The sequence below is a fragment of the Homalodisca vitripennis genome, chromosome 1, assembly GCF_021130785.1.
Source record: "Homalodisca vitripennis isolate AUS2020 chromosome 1, UT_GWSS_2.1, whole genome shotgun sequence".
NCBI lineage: Eukaryota > Metazoa > Arthropoda > Insecta > Hemiptera > Cicadellidae > Homalodisca > Homalodisca vitripennis.
In genome coordinates, this window is record NC_060207.1 from 42,269,354 (window position 1) to 42,288,437 (window position 19,084).

General features: G+C 34.3%; 1 protein-coding gene across 2 annotated transcripts in view; it reads left to right on the forward strand.

Annotated features, from left to right (window-relative positions):
- The first annotated feature begins 390 nt into the window (after positions 1–390).
- The window catches only part of LOC124360369, a 354,556-nt gene continuing 335,862 nt past the window's right edge, over positions 391–19,084 (forward strand). For both annotated transcript variants that reach the window (XM_046813951.1, XM_046813942.1), the window contains exon 1: positions 391–744. The gene's annotated coding sequence lies outside the window, so the exon portion shown is untranslated. The remainder of the gene's footprint in view (positions 745–19,084) is intronic.

Genomic DNA, 19,084 nt, shown 5'->3' on the forward strand with positions numbered 1-19,084 from the left:
GTTACTACATTTGTAAAATGTAATAATCCTGTTACACACTTACAAAAATGACAAATGGCAAAAATTACAAAGTACAGTTAAAAATTAGTGACATGCCGGGCGTAAGTAAGGGATTCAATATATTTGTTGCTCTGAGTTCAAAAGATACAACACTGATATCACCACGGTGAAAAACATTCAACGGACTGTTCCAATAAACAAGAGTACACTCTTATCGAGTTGTTTATGGCTTGTGTAGATACATTGTTTATCCGTCGGTGCATTTTACTTTATTAATTTTTCCACAAAGCCGGCATGGCGTGGGGGGGTAAATTTAGTGTCGCGGGGTGGCGCGGTCGGGCGAGGGACTAGCCACCCACCCCACCCACGGCGTGTCGGAGAGACTGTCAGTCGAGTCGTGTCGTCAGTCGGGAGTGGTGACTCGCTCTCCCAGCTTATCGACCGGTCCCACCAATCGTTATCGTTACAGTCGTATCGCCTCGCATCGTTACCCTCGTAGACGACCGTGTGTGTACCTGTGGTGTATCACTTGTGTGTCGTTTACCATCCTCCTCCGGGAGTCGGGTTCGTAATCGATAACAGAGAGTAAAACCGCCCGGTGCAGTCTTGTGGATTATTCGATACCGTTTGATACTATATACTGCAAGTGTGTTATGGTGTTGAACGAAACTAAAACGCTGCGAAAGTGAACAGAAGACAGCACTTGAACTTTTAATTAGATGGATACTCTACCTTCGCCAGGAGGTGAGCCGGCCGGATACTCTTGTAACGAGTTTTTAAAGGGCCGCTTTTTATACAAAGTTGAGCCCCCATTAGTTAAGAATACAACAAGGGAGGGGTCTTAAATAGCTATTAGAGTTGAAGTGAATAAATATGTTCGTCAAGGAGATTTAACGGGCTTGTTATAGAGATGCCATCTTTTACCGTTCCAGACGCTCCTCTACTTTATCTTGTTATTCCCTCTTAGGTTGTTAAAGCCCTTTATAAACGATTTAAGGCCTTTATATATGACGGCGTGTATTCTAAATCGAGAACTAGTCACAGGTTTAATGCTCCCGATCAAATTAAAACAGCGCTTAATAATTTCATATCTTACCTACAATAACGATTAAGGAAAGTTATTAATAATTTTGTATCGAAAATGAATAATTTTTTGTTCTTGACATATTTTACGAAGACTGTTGATTCGTATTTATTACATATGGTTGTACTTTTTAACATGCAAGGATACAAGAAATCATTATGCATTTTACTATTTTCCTTAAGAATGATATAACGTAAACAATAATTGAACTTATCAACCACGAAACAAATAAATTAAAGTCTAAATTAATTAAATTTGATTAAAAATATTCTTTGCCTTATTATAAGACGAGAGTTAATACAACTTTTTATAAGCATTACTAGTAAGTAGGACCTTATTTAATCTAATGGTTCTTGTAAAATATTTTTAATTTAAAAAGTTATATAATTAATACACGATAATATGCTTACTTTAGTGTGTTACTGGTCATGTGACTAAACCCTAAAAGTTTCCTTATGGGAGTCTATTTACTAAAAATTCTGATTTTTTTACGTTTTAACAGTACACTACATATTAGTATACAATTAGTTAATTAAGGGATATAGCAAAGTAAATGTATTTATTTGTATTTTATTTAAAAGTATTTTATATTAAAACTATCGGAAAAAATCCAACCAATTCTATGATTAATAAACTAAAATAGGTTTCAATTTGAAATAACACCCGTCTAAATTATTTATTTGATTTTGAATATATTTACGATATTTAAAGAAAAACATATTTATATGCGACATGAGTAATGCTTCATTTCTTGATTGGTATTTATGTCCCTATCATTGTGTTGTTTGAACAATAACAATAAAAAGGGCAAAACAAGAGGAGAGGATAACTGGATAAGTTCAATTACGTTATTATATGACTAGAAAAGCTTGTAATACATTTCTTGTATCATAATGTATATAGTTTCAAAATATGTAACAATTTTGTGTTTGTCGGATAAGTTTTAACTTGTTTCATGTTAAGATATCAAATCTATAACACGATGCTAATTACAATATTCTTGCATTGGTCTATGAGTACATTTTATTTATATCTATCATAAACAATAAATATTTTACACACTAATGCTCAGGTGGTGTATATTACTGAAAAGGCGATGTAAAATATAGTTTGGGTTCTGACATTATTTTAGCAGTAATACAGTTAACTAAATAGTACAGTTTCAAGCAAATTGCCTGAAGATTGTTAGGCATATTATTTAAATTCTATTATTTTTAAACCGATCAATTATAAGTGATTTGAAGGGTAAATGTACACCACAGCGGAAATTAAGCCATCCAAAAATATCATGTCATTACATATCGCTTAGTATTACAATTTATTAATATTTAAGGTTTCTTAAACACTTTGAATGTTTAACTAAGTTATTACTATGTTACAGTTATATATTTTAAGTTAGTATGAATGTACAGTATTTATACCTCAGTAATATCGGAAACTTTAATGTATGGGAGTTTATTAGCTATCCTGGAAAATTCTCAAGGGAAAAGTATTTAACTAACATAATTAAACAAAATAATTGAGCTGGCTGTATATACTGAAGGCTGGAGTGTTTCATAAATTTAGTAAATGAAATAAACACTGTATTAATATAATGACAAAAGAAATAATAATACAATTTGTCTTTAAAAGGATGTTTGTCTATAAATATTTATTATTCAAGCATAGGTATTGAATGATAATAAATAAACCTGTAGATTCCTGGAACCACTTTCTAGGTTGAAAAATACCGCTCAACTTGTATTTCACAATTTAGATAGACAGTATGTTTTAAAATGGTGTTTCTTGTGCATATGAGTGAATCAACGAATAAAATAGTAAATAGTTGTGAGGTTTATAATATAAAGAACTATAAGGCCTCTTTGAATAGCTGATTAACAAAGTAACATTTAGCGTGTATTAGTTTATCTGTAAGACAGTTTTCTTGCAATAGAAATACAACTACGTTATTACTTATTGGTTTTTAAGAAGTTGGATCAGCTACAAATATATTTATACGAATTACATCTAATGATTTTAATTTAGTGATTGGAAATAAAGAAAGTGCAAAGAAGCGGTGACTGCGGCAAGTTTTTATAACGTAGTCAGTTACAGAAGCGTAAACTTTGTGGTAATGTACATCCGGGAGAAAATACAGTAATTTACAGCTGACTAATGGATACTACCGCACATCGCGTATTTCATACCATATGTGCTCTGAAGGTGCTTTAACTAAGTAATCTAATAACCATCCATTACTGATATTACACTGCTGTACAAATATATTAGTTCCGAGGAAACTTTGCTAAGACGAGATAATGTTAGTATTTACTGTTTATACTGCCACCTACTTGGGAAAACTTAATTACAAGTTAACTTTAATGCTAAAACTCAGTTACTTAGACCGATTTAGATATTGGTATCGCGTTTCTGGATAAATAACGAACATTTTTTAGTTTGAATTTGAGGTTTATGTGTTTGATATTCACCATTGTGTTTTCCTGTATAAAGTAAGTTTTTCAAAATTTATAATTGCAAAACTCTTTTCAAACTGTATAATTAAATGGGAAAACTAGAATCAAGACGAGCTATTTTTTAAATTGACAATTTATGATCTAAGACAGCACTTTTAAAATGTTCTGGGAGTAAGTCATACTTCGAACCGTAACGGCCGTAATGTTATTCTTGAGAACTGAAAACATCGTAAATAAAATAACAGCACATATTCTTGTACACAAGTTGGACTTAACCGAGTTACAATTTAGGGGCAGTTCCCTGGACAGCTGTTGAGCTGATTGGTCAATTGAGCTTAACCAGTCCAACAATGACTTAGTAACTAGATATGTCATGCGAGGCGCCTTGTCCAGTCGGTCTTCTTGCATTGAAGGCACAAATGTCAGAATTGTAATTGTGGTACACATACCAGACTTGTAATTGTGGTACACATACCAGAATTGTAGTTGCGGCACACAGTTCTCTATATTGGACTGGATAAATGCCGCCCTACCCCATCGCCAGTCGGTCATAAAAATTATTGTATAAAAGTTAGGCTTCTGCTTTTACGATTTCAGCTGTTTAAAACTAACATAAGATATTGTTTGTTTACACTATAGTAAAAACTACCTCCAAGATGATTCATAATTTAGTAGGCCTATTACAATTTCAAACAATAACCGATTCGAGGATAACTAAGGATCACGATTCTGTTGTTGCTATTGAAATCTCAACATAATCTATAGTATAAGTACTTACACAGATAAAATCGCATTTTAACACAAATAGGGAACAGCTAAATATTTTAGCAATAATAGTACAAATGCGGGGATCATATTAATGTATCCGAGTTTATAGATGGAGATAAACAATACTAGGGACAATAACCATTGATTTCCGGTCATATTGAAGAAAAGGAGATAAAAGGACTGAGTAGGGCGAGGCTATTATCGTAACTTTCAATGCTAAACTCCGCGAGAAAACGGCGCTCTGAAAATGGCCGGCTTTAATAGAATATGATAAAACCTATTTTTACGGTTCTGTAGCATTATCTCAGATCCGTTGTTGTTTCAACTGAGATTTAACAGCTTCTCTGATGATCTTTCAGTTGGTAGTTTAATCCTGTACCTTTTAGTGCTCTGAAATAAGCTCATTAGCAGTCACGGGGGTTTGTTGATAAAAAATGTGTTTTCTATACAATACTTTAATACAAAAAAATTATTTGTACTGATTATTTTTAAACCATTTAAAAAGTGATTCTATAAATAAGTATCACATTTGTATCGGACTACCACTACCGCCACTTTGTAACGATATTGGAGAATAAACTAAATAAATTGTTTAAAATTCATAGTCAGAAGTTATAGTTCCATATAAAATAACTAGATGTTTAATTTCATATTTCGTCCAGGAGTAATAAAAAAATCAAGCTCGAGTATTTATCTGAAAGCAAAATAACGATTAACTACATGTGACGACGTGATTGGTGAAAGTTAATATGAAATGATTTTCAGTTTAGTTTGAACTATTTAACTTTACAGATATGTAAATTATATTCGTACCATGTCAAAGAATGGAGAGTCTTGTTCCGTTAGCCGATATGGTGGTTTCCTCTCCTTCTATATGAAACGGTTTTTATAGAAATTTCACCGAAGTAAGGTATTCGTGGAAATAATAATACCACGATCAAAATACTTTTAAAGAACTCTTTAATTCGTTGCATAAAACTTTAACACAAGTGAATCAAACCAAAAGTATTGTAAACATAAGAACTGAAAATTTAAATAAGGTTTCATTTAAAATACATCAAATAATATAACCCTATCTCGAAAGCAATATGGACCCCAACAATACTAATGTCCTAGGTAATTTTTACAACTCTTGGTCCTATAGAGAACGCTATTGATTTTAAGGAGCAAGAGAGCAAAATTGAAGCAAAAATAGAATCTTATGGGTAATCATGATAGCTAGGCGTAAATCACAGAATAAACGCAATGATACAAACAAAGTGAATACACTTACATTACATTTTTCAGTTAGTTACCAACAAATGTGATCAAGTTACTTTGTAGGATGGGTTGGCATAGTTTTCGTTATGTTCCATTCGGTCTCACGCACTCAATTATCATTAATTCTCAAACTTCTCGATACCCCAGAAAGTTTTAATCTGCCACATGTAAGCCTCATGACGTTAATAGAAAAGTACATAACCCAATGGTCCAAAACTATTTCCTGATCAATGCAGATAAAAAGATTTCTCCATTCTGATTCAATATTAGTGATAACGAGGTCAAAAATATCGATATCTTAATCAGTTTCCGCAAGATCACAGGTTTAAAAAGCCCCTACAAGAGGCGACATGTGTCCAAGTGTCCCTCATATCAGTTATGAAGCATCATCCAACGCCGCAACTTTCTGTATTGTTGATCAGATTTGTTGATCTCCATGACCTTAACCCCAGCTTTTGATAAAGTTATTCTTCCTTTCTTTGAGAACACTTATCTGGGATTATTTCTCGAATTTCACCGACGCCATTTTTTGTTATTCAGATTTCCTTTGTCATCCCCGTTCTCAATGTCGCTGGGTATGATTTAATCCTTGAGGTCTAATCGGTACATGACGGAAATTTTACCAGGATTGGAAAATATCGTCCAATATACCACTGATTGGGTTTTGTTGTAAATCATTGAATCCCTCATCGGTTCACTGCAAAAGGGTTGCAGGATTTGTATCATAATATAAGAGCGCAGTCGGGTATTTTTTCTGGATGAAAAATATCCTAAGAAGCCTTGAGGTGAGTGATTTTAAAGAGAAATTTTGCTACGTCATAGACAAAATTTTTATTTGAACAGAATGGAATTCACAAGTATAATCCTGTATTTGGTTTAAGTAAGAAAATAGTAACCTACAGATGTTCTTATTGAAACTTGTTATTCTTACTTGGGGAGGTGTGAATTGATATTGGCCATTGGAAGAAATCAGCATCTCACAAACCATATATCTGCATAGTCCAGAAGCCCCTTTGTAATGCTGTTACGAGAGGATACCATGTTGTCATGTTATGTTACCAGTGATACAGAGTGTGGCTAGTTAAAAATCACAAAAAAACACTTTGCAATACAATAATGTCTGATTTCCCAACCAATTTAGATATAGAACTCCATAACTTCATACAGTTAAATCATTATTCAGCACTTGCTACTACAATATAATATGATTAACGTGTTCCTTGGATAAAGGATATGACCCTATGTAAGTTTCCTACTTTGGCATAATTTGTTATGATGAGTACATGTGTGTAAGGTGCTGGATATTATAAATAACATAATATTAATAAACTTTTAACACTTTTAAACTTTTATTCTTCTTACTATGTACATTTCGGAATCATTGATTCCATCTTCAGGTACAAAATAAGGTTAAGTTAATTATAAAAATAAATAATTAAAATCAATTTGTCATGTGTTTTTTACTACCTTGGTGGCTAAATTTGTTGTATTTAATTTTATGTGAGATCATTGTATATTGTTTAAAAGTCTATCGAATAGTTATTTTATTAAAGTGTTAAAAGTTTATTAATATTATGTTATTTATTATAAAACACTTTTCGAGGCTACATCTCTAACATGGATATTATATGTTGGTATTACACATATGTATTTATTGAGCTTCAATATACAGAATATTTGTATATGCGAAAATAACTCGAAACTACGTCTCTCTTTGCGTATAATTCAGCTTGCCGAAATTCTCAAATGGTAGAGGTATGGGTTTTGCAATGAAATTAAATTAGTTTTAATCTTTACATTCGCTATTCCTATTAGATATACCGGTAAATAAATAAAACCACTATAAAGACTCATTTTAAACTTTTATAATTAAAGTAGAACGTAAAATGGGAAAGCTTGGGCAGGATTGCGGTAACCTCGGATCTAAGTAGTCTATTGTTGTCAGTTGAAAGCGGCCAGGCTTCCCTCCAGGCCCGTCCATTCAGATACTCGACCTTCTTGTTTGTTGGTCTTGTTAATTCTTCAGAGTTTAATGCACGTTTAAGGCAACTTCTGACGAGTTGCTTCGTGGATTACTGTAGAATAAAAATTAGTCTATTGTAATGTACAATGTTCGTCGGAGTTCAGGTAATGAAGTGGGCTATTCAGTTTTAACCCTACGCGGTTACTGAGTTAGAGTATTTTATTCATTACAACGCGTAGTTGTTCACATTGAATTGTGCTAAAACCATGTATGTCGCAACATCTTTACTAAAATGTTTAGTAAATAGTCATGCACCCTCAGTTCAAGTTGGTGATCTAGAACATTAGAAACAATCACGCGTCATATGAGTGATTTTCGGACTAACTGGATTGTACATATAGCCTACTTTATTAGTGTGTAGGTCGTAATAAGTATTGCAACCGCATCCTAAAGCACTTAAGTACGTTAAACAAAACCACTCAATTTAGTAACAGGGTTTAAATTGTTCATCAAAGGACTACATTGTGAGCAAGATAAGCAACAGACGATAACGAACCGCGAATATTCCATTGTGAGCAAACGTAAAGTTAAGAGCGCTACGAACATCAGCGACTTTGCGCGAATGCTTTATAAAGTAACTGACAAACGCGCGTTAGGCTCCACAAAGGGAACAGCACATAACTGATTGTTTATTATGATACTTACCCTAGGGTGCCTTTTTGAAAGGAGAATGCTCTCTCTGAGTTATGAATATCCAATTACATTAAACGTCTTTGAGCTAAAAAGGAGCAAGGTAAAAATGTTTTAGTCCCTTGTCATCATGATTTGGCTTAATGCCAACATGGTGTATAATGAATGTCATTATCATAGGATACAGTGTAATTTAGAAAAACTTCTCTACATCCGTAATTGATCTCCATATCTTGAAATCATTAAATGAAGTGGATCGATGTGTGGTATATGCATTGAATGGGTTTTTGATATAAATTGAATATGGTACGTTTAATGTCATAATTATCTATCTTAAAATATGAATGTTGTCAAAGTAAATAGTGTTTTATGAGTTTTATATTCTTAAAATTTGCAATTTTCATGTAGTATCCCTCACATAGAGAGATGTTTCCGGTTACCTAAAACCGATCATATCTTGCTTAAAACCTTGAAAATAATTAATTTTCATTAATTTTCTTTCATCAATGAACTTTTTCCCCGGCAAAGTCGGTTTATTTTGTAAATCACCTTGCAACTGATGAGTTGTCGGCGAATCCGGTTTACAAGGAAGTGGTCCTGACTGCTGACTCTGACGATGTCGGGTTGCAGGTGAATACCACCCCTGAATACCAACTTTCAGTGTAGTGTTGACGGTTAACCTCGTGTAGCCTACACCTATCCTTTCACTTGGTAGTCGAGATCGGTGAAAACTCTGAATTCATATTTTTATTATGAGGTTTGCGTGATAGCGTTGCTAGCAAAACCGTTAAACCCCGGCCTCAGTTTAAATCCATATAGCGTACTCAAGGCTCCGCCGTGGTTACCACTAAAGCTTCTGCATTCCCATTACAGAAATACTGGCGATATGGGTTAGTTGGAGAAAGCAGCAGATAAATAAATTTTCAAATTTGCACACACAATGGGTGTTTATAAAACCTCTCAATGCTGTCAACAGTTGCAAACCAGCTAGTGAATTTAAATTATTTTGGGCTCATTACAATGATTCATGAACACATCCTGATAATGAATATTTGTGACAAATGTTAAATACAATACCTATTTGTACATTTCTTAAAGTAACGTAAGATTCCCTTCTGTTGCTAAATGATACAGTGTTATGCGCGCAAATTTAAACAGACAGAAACTTGTTCTTTTCAAAGCAAAATGAGTACTTTACATGCGCCGATGAATGTAGAAATTTAAATAAAATTACAAAAAAAGGTTAAAAAATGACATTTCTTAAAAAAATACCCTAATTCTTGTCTTCAATTAAACGAGTGAAGTAGTTAGTTGGGCAGAGCTTGTCGCGTGAGTAACAGGTAGCAGATTACTGTTAACTTACAGGTTACATGAATTACAAGTCTGGGTCAATATCTGATCCTATATAATCTCGTGCACACTCATTAATGTCAACTTCGTTTGTTTTCTGCTTTTAACGAAAGATTTAAAAAAAAGGTTTAACACTGACTGACGTCAAATTACTGAATGTTTGGCATTTAAACTCTGAACTTGTTCATTTTTGATTAACAGGAATTGATTCTGGCCTTCTAAACAGTTGATAATGGTTTACAGTGATAGGAATAAGTTGTTGCTTTGATGTATAATAGGTTAATAATAAAGTTTGTAATTTTAAATCAGTTTAATTTTGCCTACATGTAGAGGCAATACCTTAGATACTATTTTAAATATGTATTGAAAGGTGTTACGTTTCTTGGCTACAATTGTGTTCTCTCTTTGCCATCGTTTTATATTCTGCACTCCAGCAAGGAATGGATCGTCTTCATTTCCACCAGTTGTCTTCATTTATGTGATGAGAAGCCCTAGACTTCAATGACAGTGTTTCTTGCATTATTGATTTGTGTTTCTCTCCATTCACTCGCTGTAGTGCCTTTCATGGCAGAAGTGCCCCGCATATTCTGTCAATACTACTTCAGTCTCATACGTTTATTTTAGTTCTATGCCTTCATTATAAAATGTGTATGCACCTTTTTCCGTATGTAGAATATTATCATATAATTAAATAGTATGAATTCTACTTACCTTATATCTCAATCAAATTCCTAAACTTTTTGTTTCTTTGAGGTCTTTGATGGCTCTGCTAAGCTCAAATGTTAATTCTAAAATTGACAACAAATCAGTAAATAGAAGGGTCGTCATTGCAATCATTAATATATACAATATTGAAGATTGTTAAAATCTTGTATTAATAATATTGTATCTTCATAATCTGATAGTGTAATGCAACTGTCGAATATGAAGTATATATTTTGATCTAATGTGTATCAAAATTAAAAGTAGATATTAAATGTTTAGTATTGATATGATGTTCGCAACAATAATAATGTTCACTATCGCAATTATTTACAAATTGGAGAAGATACTGTATACTTCGAGTATTTCGGTATTGTTTTAATCACTTGGAACAAGTTTGAACTAAGTCATACTTGTTTCGTAAGTTAATCTATTGAGCATATTTTTATCGAGGTTATTTGTAGTAATTTAATGTTTAATAAGATTATTTTTATGAACTATATTATACCAAGAGAACAGGCCTTGTGTTAAATGCGTGAGATTCTCTCCAGTACACGTTTTCAAATAAGTGACAGAAAGGTTGAGAGAGATCAAGAAAAATTGTTGCGGGAGTCATGAGATGGCGCTTCAATAGAATGCGTATCAACTTTTCAAAAGCCATTTCTTTGTACATTGTTCCGTTCAGCGCTAATGTAATTTTAACTACGTTTGACAAAGGCGTCTTGTCCTCCAATTTATTCCCTCTCGTACAAACACATTAGTATCGTATTTTTAATTTAAGTTGACTGCTACGCTTTGCTGACATAACAGCGCACTCTTTAAACTGAACTCCTAACCTTAAAAAATACCTCATTCTTACATAAAAATAGCTTAACATATTAAGCTACTTAAGCCTTCCCCGGACCCAGTTTTCTTTTTATGGAAATTAAAAATTTTAATATATGTTTATCCCTTAAATACGAGTGTGAAAAGACCCTACTGACATGTTACTTGTAGAATTTATCACTAGTTAAGTTGTAGTTTGCATCAACCATGAATTGTGCAGGGGCTACCATAAACCGTAACACACATAACATAACAATTAAAATGAAATCTTACAATTAAGCGTTTTAAAAATTTTTTATCACCTGCTACCCATTACATATCAAAAACTTACAGATGTTGATTTCTGGGATACATTTGTAAAATGTATTTAAATCCATTAAATACGTTGATACAAATGTTTAAAATTATTAACTTGCCATTAAACTATGTAAATCTTTATATTAAACCTAACATTACATTATTCTTCAATATTTTATAGTGACCATACTCCCTAAAAAAATATTGACACTGAGCCCGAACCGTACCTTATTCTGTTCTTTCATTACTACAATGGCTATGTGAGTTAACCATCTAGATTTTAGTTTGACAAAAATACTTAATAATTATAAGAATCGATTATTGTTCATTTCTTTTTAATTTAGGAGAAACACATCGCATTAGACCAACAATTTGTTATGGAAGTTATCTTAACGTGTTCCATATAAATTAACACGCTATTAAACTATTCACACCCATTCCTTCTTGGTCGCTGCTACGTAGGTTCAAACCGTCAGTTTGAAGAGTATGAAAAATTTTTAACCGTAGTATCAAACACTTCACTAAAAATATGTTATGCTACCTGAGCTATTTCCTGGCGAATTGGAGTTGGTTTATATTCTATACTTCAATATAACCAATCGTGAGTGGGGTTGTAAGTATTATTAACCATGAGTTATGGTGGTCGACAAGGTTTGATCAAACTGGTTAGACAAGCAATTACGGTGACAAAGCCTTTATACCCTAAATAATGTTTTGAGGTCGACGAAAAATTGTTACAGGGCAGGATTTAATTTTATTGATTCCTACATCAATGGCCAAAATAACTTCTCTAGATACGAATTCAACCATTGTTTGGTAATATATACAGGAATGAGGAAACGTTTTATATTTAAATGTTAATTTTGTCCTAAATATGTAGAAATAATTATTATTTTACTAATGTAATTTCCTTATACACCGCCTCTCGGCTACTCAGCTAATGGATAAGGAAAGACGTAATAGTGTGTATATTTGAGATACCTGACAGTGTAAACCATCAAAATGTACACCGCCTCTCTTCTATTCAGCTAGTGGATAAGGAACGACGTAATAGTGTGTATTGTTGAGAGCTTATCAATATCTGACCCCGTAAACCCTTACAATGTTACACCGCTTCTATTCTATTCAGCTAGTGGATAAGGAACGACGTAATAGTGTGTATTGTTGAGTGCTCGTCAATATCTGACCCCGTAAACCCTTACAATGTTACCCCGCCTCTCTTCTATTCAGCTAGTGGATAAGGAACGACGTAAAAGTGTGTAGCCTATTGTTGAAAGCTTGTCAATATCTGACCCCGTAAACCCTTACAATGTTACCCCGCCTCTCTTCTATTCAGCTAGTGGATAAGGAACGACGTAATAGTGTGTATTGTTGAGTACTCGTCAATATCTGACCCCGTAAACCCTTACAATATTACACCGCCTCTTCTCTATACAGCTATAGGACAGGGAACAACGTAGTAGCGTGTATTGCGGAGAGCTCGTCAATATCTGTTGCCGTAAACCCTTACAATGTTACACCGCCTCTTCTCTATACAGCTATAGGACAAGGAATAACGTAGTAGCGTGTATTGCGGAGAGCTCGTCAATATCTGACCCCGTAAACCCTTACAATGTTACACCGCCTCTTCTCTATACAGCTATAGGACAGGGAACAACGTAGTAGCGTGTATTGCGGAGATCTCGTCAATATCTGATGCCGTAAACCCTTACAATATTACACCGCCTCTTCTCTATACAGCTATAGGACAGGGAATAACGTAGTAGCGTGTAATGCGGAGAGCTCGTCAATATCTGTTGCCGTAAACCCTTACAATATTACACCACTTCTTCTCTATACAGCTATAGGACAGGGAATAACGTAGTAGCGTGTATTGCGGAGAGCTCGTCAATATCTGATGCCGTAAACCCTTACAATGTTACACCGCCTCTCCTCTTTGCAGCTATAGGACAGGGAACAACGTAGTAGCGTGTATTGCGGAGAGCTCGTCAATATCTGATGCCGTAAACCCTTACAATGTTACACCGCCTCTTCTCTATACAGCTATAGGACAGGGAACAACGTAGTAGCGTGTATTGCGGAGAGCTCGTCAATATCTGATGCCGTAAACCCTTACAATGTTACACCGCCTCTCCTCTTTGCAGCTATAGGACAGGGAATAACGTAGTAGCGTGTAATGCGGAGAGCTCGTCAATATCTGATGCCGTAAACCCTTACAATGTTACACCGCCTCTCCTCTTTGCAGCTATAGGACAGGGAACAACGTAGTAGCGTGTATTGCGGAGAGCTCGTCAATATCTGACCCCGTAAACCCTTACAATGTTACGACCGATAAAAGTCACTTTCATTTATGGTGTCGGTTTTATGGATAGCTTTTTACGCCTGGTCCTGGTGTAATAAGGCTTACTAGACAGCCAATAGATTTATTATATCTACGTTAGTGGTGCCATAATATTAAACGTATTCTATAGATGTGAGGTTTTGAAATTCCTACATCGCCGTAGTATTTTAATATATATTATTACTACGCTTTATAAAGATCTTTGTATTTGTTTGTAGTCCTTTAATTATATAAATTTATTTACGATAAAAAGTAGTTGTTGTTATATCTGTAAATTCCTGCTTTCGAAATGTTTATCTTAATTTTTATATGGGTGGGGAATATGCACACAGGGACTAAGTATTAGGCGAGAAATGTTATGAGATGATTTATTTAAAACAATTTCCTTATACGTATAAATTATATCTTACGTTACGAAAATGAATCAGAATGTTAGTTAAACTAGGTCATAATGCGTATCCTTTGTACATTTGTATGGAATCTTTTAAAGTTATAAAATCTGCTCCAGAAGCGGAGATTACCTACAACGTCAAAAAAAAAAACATATTCAAATATGATTATGACATGACTACCGATAGTATAAAACATACCAAGAAGATTACAGTATGAGGGATTAAAATGTAATGAACCCAATTTTACTAGTTTTCAACCAAAAACGTGTTTCAGTACCAGCCTAGTTTGAAGGCTGTATTAAATGAGGTGATGCTAGATTTGTAGTGGTACAACAGAGTCTCGTTCTTGTCACAAAACTATCATCTCCAGTAGTGAGTCAGGAAGGGGGTGTACTTCCGGTGGAGCAGGGTTATTATCGTAGCGCTGAATGCCTGAGCGAGACCTTACTCGAAAACGAGGCAAGCAAAGTGCATACCTTTAGTATCGTAAGATAAAAGTTAATCTTCTATGTCTAGCTGTTGGCCATTACGTAGAAGGAGACGACCTTATTAGATAAGCCTTATCTGGGTTATATATAAAAGTATAAATTTACGATCCGTTTTAATTTTTCAGTGGCGCCTTTCTAGTGAAATGTAACTAATGTAAGTAGCTTGTAATATTTATATAATTATTGATATAATGTTATTGCTTTAAATTTTATGTAGAGTAATAATAAGACATACAGTTGGAAACTAATTTAAAAGTAAATATTCTTGACCTTGGATGGGGTCTAAATTATATCGAAATTAAATATGAATCGAAAGAAAGATATTAAAGATTTTATAAACATATTATAGTGTTGTGCTACAAAAAAAAAAAAAAAAAAAAAAAAAAAACTCAATGTTGCCTAACTATTACAAACCATTGTGTTGTGAGAAAGTACATCATGGGATGTGTAACTCACCGTCATAATATCTGAAAAAGTAAGTACTCTTTCGTGACATCAAAGTAAAGTCCCTCTTGCTTCAAGTGGGGTGATAAACATCTGAAATATTAAAGCTAAACACTTAATGACACCATTGAGCGAGGTTTAGTACTACCCACCACTATCTTGGGCTAATCAGGCTTTTAGGAGATTGTCAACGGCCCGGTGTAAACCTTCCTTTTATCATATTCTATTAAGTCTGTCCTCTTTCGTGCTGTTTCATTCGCGATAACAGGACCTTTACTCTCACGAAATCCTTACCGAGGTGTTTGAACATGTAAGCGACGAGTAATTTAACATGTTAATTTATTTTATTACACAAAATTAATCACGTAATGATTCCAAGCTGTTATAACTTATACAATGTCTTTTGTTCAGTGAATATACCTGATCACAGGCATTGTTATCGCCATTTAATTGTTTAGGCCTATTAATATGTCCACTCAAATATGTTGTATAAACAAATTTAAAATTTTGAAAGCATTCCTTATAGAAGCGTTATTATTTGATAGTGAACAGTTTAAATGGCTACTAATATTCAAGTATTAATACTGTACAGTATAGCTAGCGGTGTACGAGTGAGCCAAGCCACATTACGTAATAAAGTTGCCGGAAAGCAAACATTTCCTTTGCCGCATTATGATGAATATGGCCATCGCTGTAGATAAACTGTAACTGCAGCAGTGTACGGTGCTATACTCGCTTACTGCCTGCATTGTGTTGTAGTTATAAACCGGCTTATCTATTCCATGAGCGCTAGGGCCAACTGTTGACCATATCTTTTAAACATAGGATAAAACATACTTATTCAAACGTAGATTACTTCTTATATCCCATATTTCTTCAAACATTTTGACGTGACAACGTCTTAAATTAGGTTGCGGCTCGGAGTCACTCATGAAAAAGTGTAACGCCCGGTAACGTTACGATGCCCGTCCAGTGGGTCCGCCGCACGGGATCCGCACGGGATAAAGCAGATAACTGTGGGTTCGCCGCACGGGATAAAGCAGATAACTATGTTTATTCGTGAAAATGTGGAGTGCTTAGATTCGTCATTTACAACAACTACAACAATAAAGGTAAATAATTGTACACTGATATTTCATTATCGTAAACTATGATTGATTGATTAATTGTTAGATTGACACAAAAGTTGAGAAACTGAGTTTATAGGTTATGTCATACTATTGACAAATGTTGATAGTGTTAAGTAAATTATTAGTTTAAATCACTCTGCAATCAATCGTAATTCAGTCGATTGAGAAGAAACAGCGCGTATTGCTAGTCAAACATTTAAAATAACAAATTATAACCTCTAACCTGTCATAAACAGTGCGACCAAACAAACGAACTAAACCGACCAATCACCACGCGCGAAGTTAGAATTTAACTGTGTTTAGCAAGAATTTCAAATTCCAATTTTAGTAAATGTTTTATTCAACTTTACCATTTACAATAACAAATTTTAATTAATTTCAAATTATGTACAACGTTTTAGTAAACAAAATATATTTCTATAGTTAAAATTTGTGCAATTCTTATTTTCATTCAATTCCTTGTTCCTATTGTGCAATTTAATAATATTCATATCAATAAATATTCTACCGAGAAAAAAGACGTTGTCACGTAAAATCTTCGCCGTAAAACCGACTTTACAGGCAACCATAATTTTTTTTATACTAAAATTAAACTAATAAAACTAATAGGAGCACTGACGACCGAGCGGTCTTAGAAGTTGTATCTGAGTTACAGCGATAGTAGAAATTCTGTCGACGTCGCGCTGTATCGACTCTCCTCCTGCTTCTTAAGGGTCTAGCACTAGTTAGTGGCCTACAAAGACGGACAGGATAAGGGAATCGGCCTCGCCTTAAAAGAATAGAATAAAAAAATAAAACATATGTAAATAATGAACGACCGTGAAAATACGGTTGTTAGGTTATATCGTATGGCAATGATTAGTACTAAAATTAATTTACGTTTGGTCTCTAACGGATGATGGCCGCCTCTCCCACCATCACCATTGCTGAGGAACACCTAGACGGAATGAAACTTCTGCAAGCATTGTTTAAAAAAGAATTAACTGGAGTTTGCTTTGAAGGGACTATGGGCGGTTTGGCTCTCAGTCTTAATGGGCAGAAGGGCTGAGGTTATCGTCTACCCGGTGCAGGAGGACCGAGGCCCTCAAGGAGATAACAGGTCCCAACCACTTTCAGCCTCCATCAACTTTAAGATGGGACTCAAACGCTATCAATACTTCCTGACTTTACTGGACGGCTTATTCTCTATTAATGCAAGAGAAAATTAACGGGTCTGTCTGTCGACAACCTTGAGGACAGGTACGTCGACATAGTCTTCTTTTCCACATGTTAGTACAGTGATAATCACTCCCACTACGGAGTCAAACTAACACCTAAACTTGGATAACACGAGCTTTTTCTGGTTCCGAAATGTTACTCTTCCCCAGTAGAGCAAACTCCTGAGTCATTGAAGTACTATATTGAATCTTCAAGATTAATACCATCAATATACGTAGTTTATTGATTGGTTATTCAGCATCCATTTAGTCCCAGATTTGGGATAAAATTTATACTGACGGAATGCGGCTAGGAGGTTGCCCAAGGAATCACACTGTTGGCGGTAAATTTTAGAAAAAATTGGAATTGTTTCATTAAGGATCTCTTGTGCACACAGATAATATAAGAAGATGATAATCAAATGGTGGTGATAAGCATTCCACCTAAAACAGCTCCTGCCTCAACCTCACTCACTGGTTGAAGGCACGTCTTTGCCTCTCAAGTGGTTTCCCATTTGTCCGATCTCCAATACGTAATTTGAGAGCTGTACACATTTTGTTTATGTAGGTACAGTTGACCACCGGTTGCATTGACAGACTACCTGAAATGTATACTAGGCGGGCGAGCACTAGCAGTGTCGCTCTCTGGGAAGTCATCCAAATTTGAGCCACATAATATTATTCCTTGAAACTCAATTATCTTGGTCAATCAAATGGATAGTTCAATTAGTAAATGAGTCAAATAGAAGATAAGTTCAGACAAAAATAAAACTAATTTTGGAGGAATGTGTAACTGTTGTTCTCTGTTATACGTGTGTGTGTGTGTGTGTGTGTGTGTGTGTGTGTGTGTGTGTGTGTGTGTGTGTGTGTGTGTGTGTGTGTGTTTTATGTATATTTCTTTTCTATAAAACATAAACGCATATACTGAACAGAATCAAAGCCTCAGATTCCTGCAAAATAATATTACAACTTTCTATCTGCCGCTTACAACTCTTTACTCTATGCCCTCCAACTGCTGGAGTCAATCAGAAATTTGGTATCATTGATGTGTTCAATAAAGATTATCTGAATATATTAAATATCATTACTTTTAATAATATATTTATACTCATGTTGAAATAAAATGAAGGGAAACTACAACCAATGAATATGAAGTTACGATCAAAGCGAAAGATGTAATTTCTGTTCACTAGTCGTATATATTTGCTTATTGTCTTACACAATCGCCATTAAGATGTAAGCCTACTCTTTTGATTGGAAATTTTATGAGACAGAAATATTATAGGCTGAAGAATTAAAAATCTTATTCTCTAAGCTAGTGTTTCCCAAACTTTTTGAACTCAAGGCTCCCTTTAGGGCTGTAATACTTTCCTCGGCGCCCCACCCCCTCAGCTCACCTAAATAGAGTCGATAAAGAATAGCAATAAAGTATTGTGACTTAACTTCGGTAAAATATTTACCTGTATGCCTATTGTAAATGGGCTATCATAAAAAACGTCAAAGTAAAACTATGTTAAAACTAAGAGTACTACTATGTACTCGTATGTTCTATTCACTAGTACTGATTTTTAAAGCACTATTATTATACTATGTTAAACTGTTAAACTTGAAGTAATGCAATTAAATACATAGAGGGAAGTAATTAAAGTACAAAGCGTTTAAAATTTTAAATATTGTTTTAGGAATTGAATGATTGCTTCA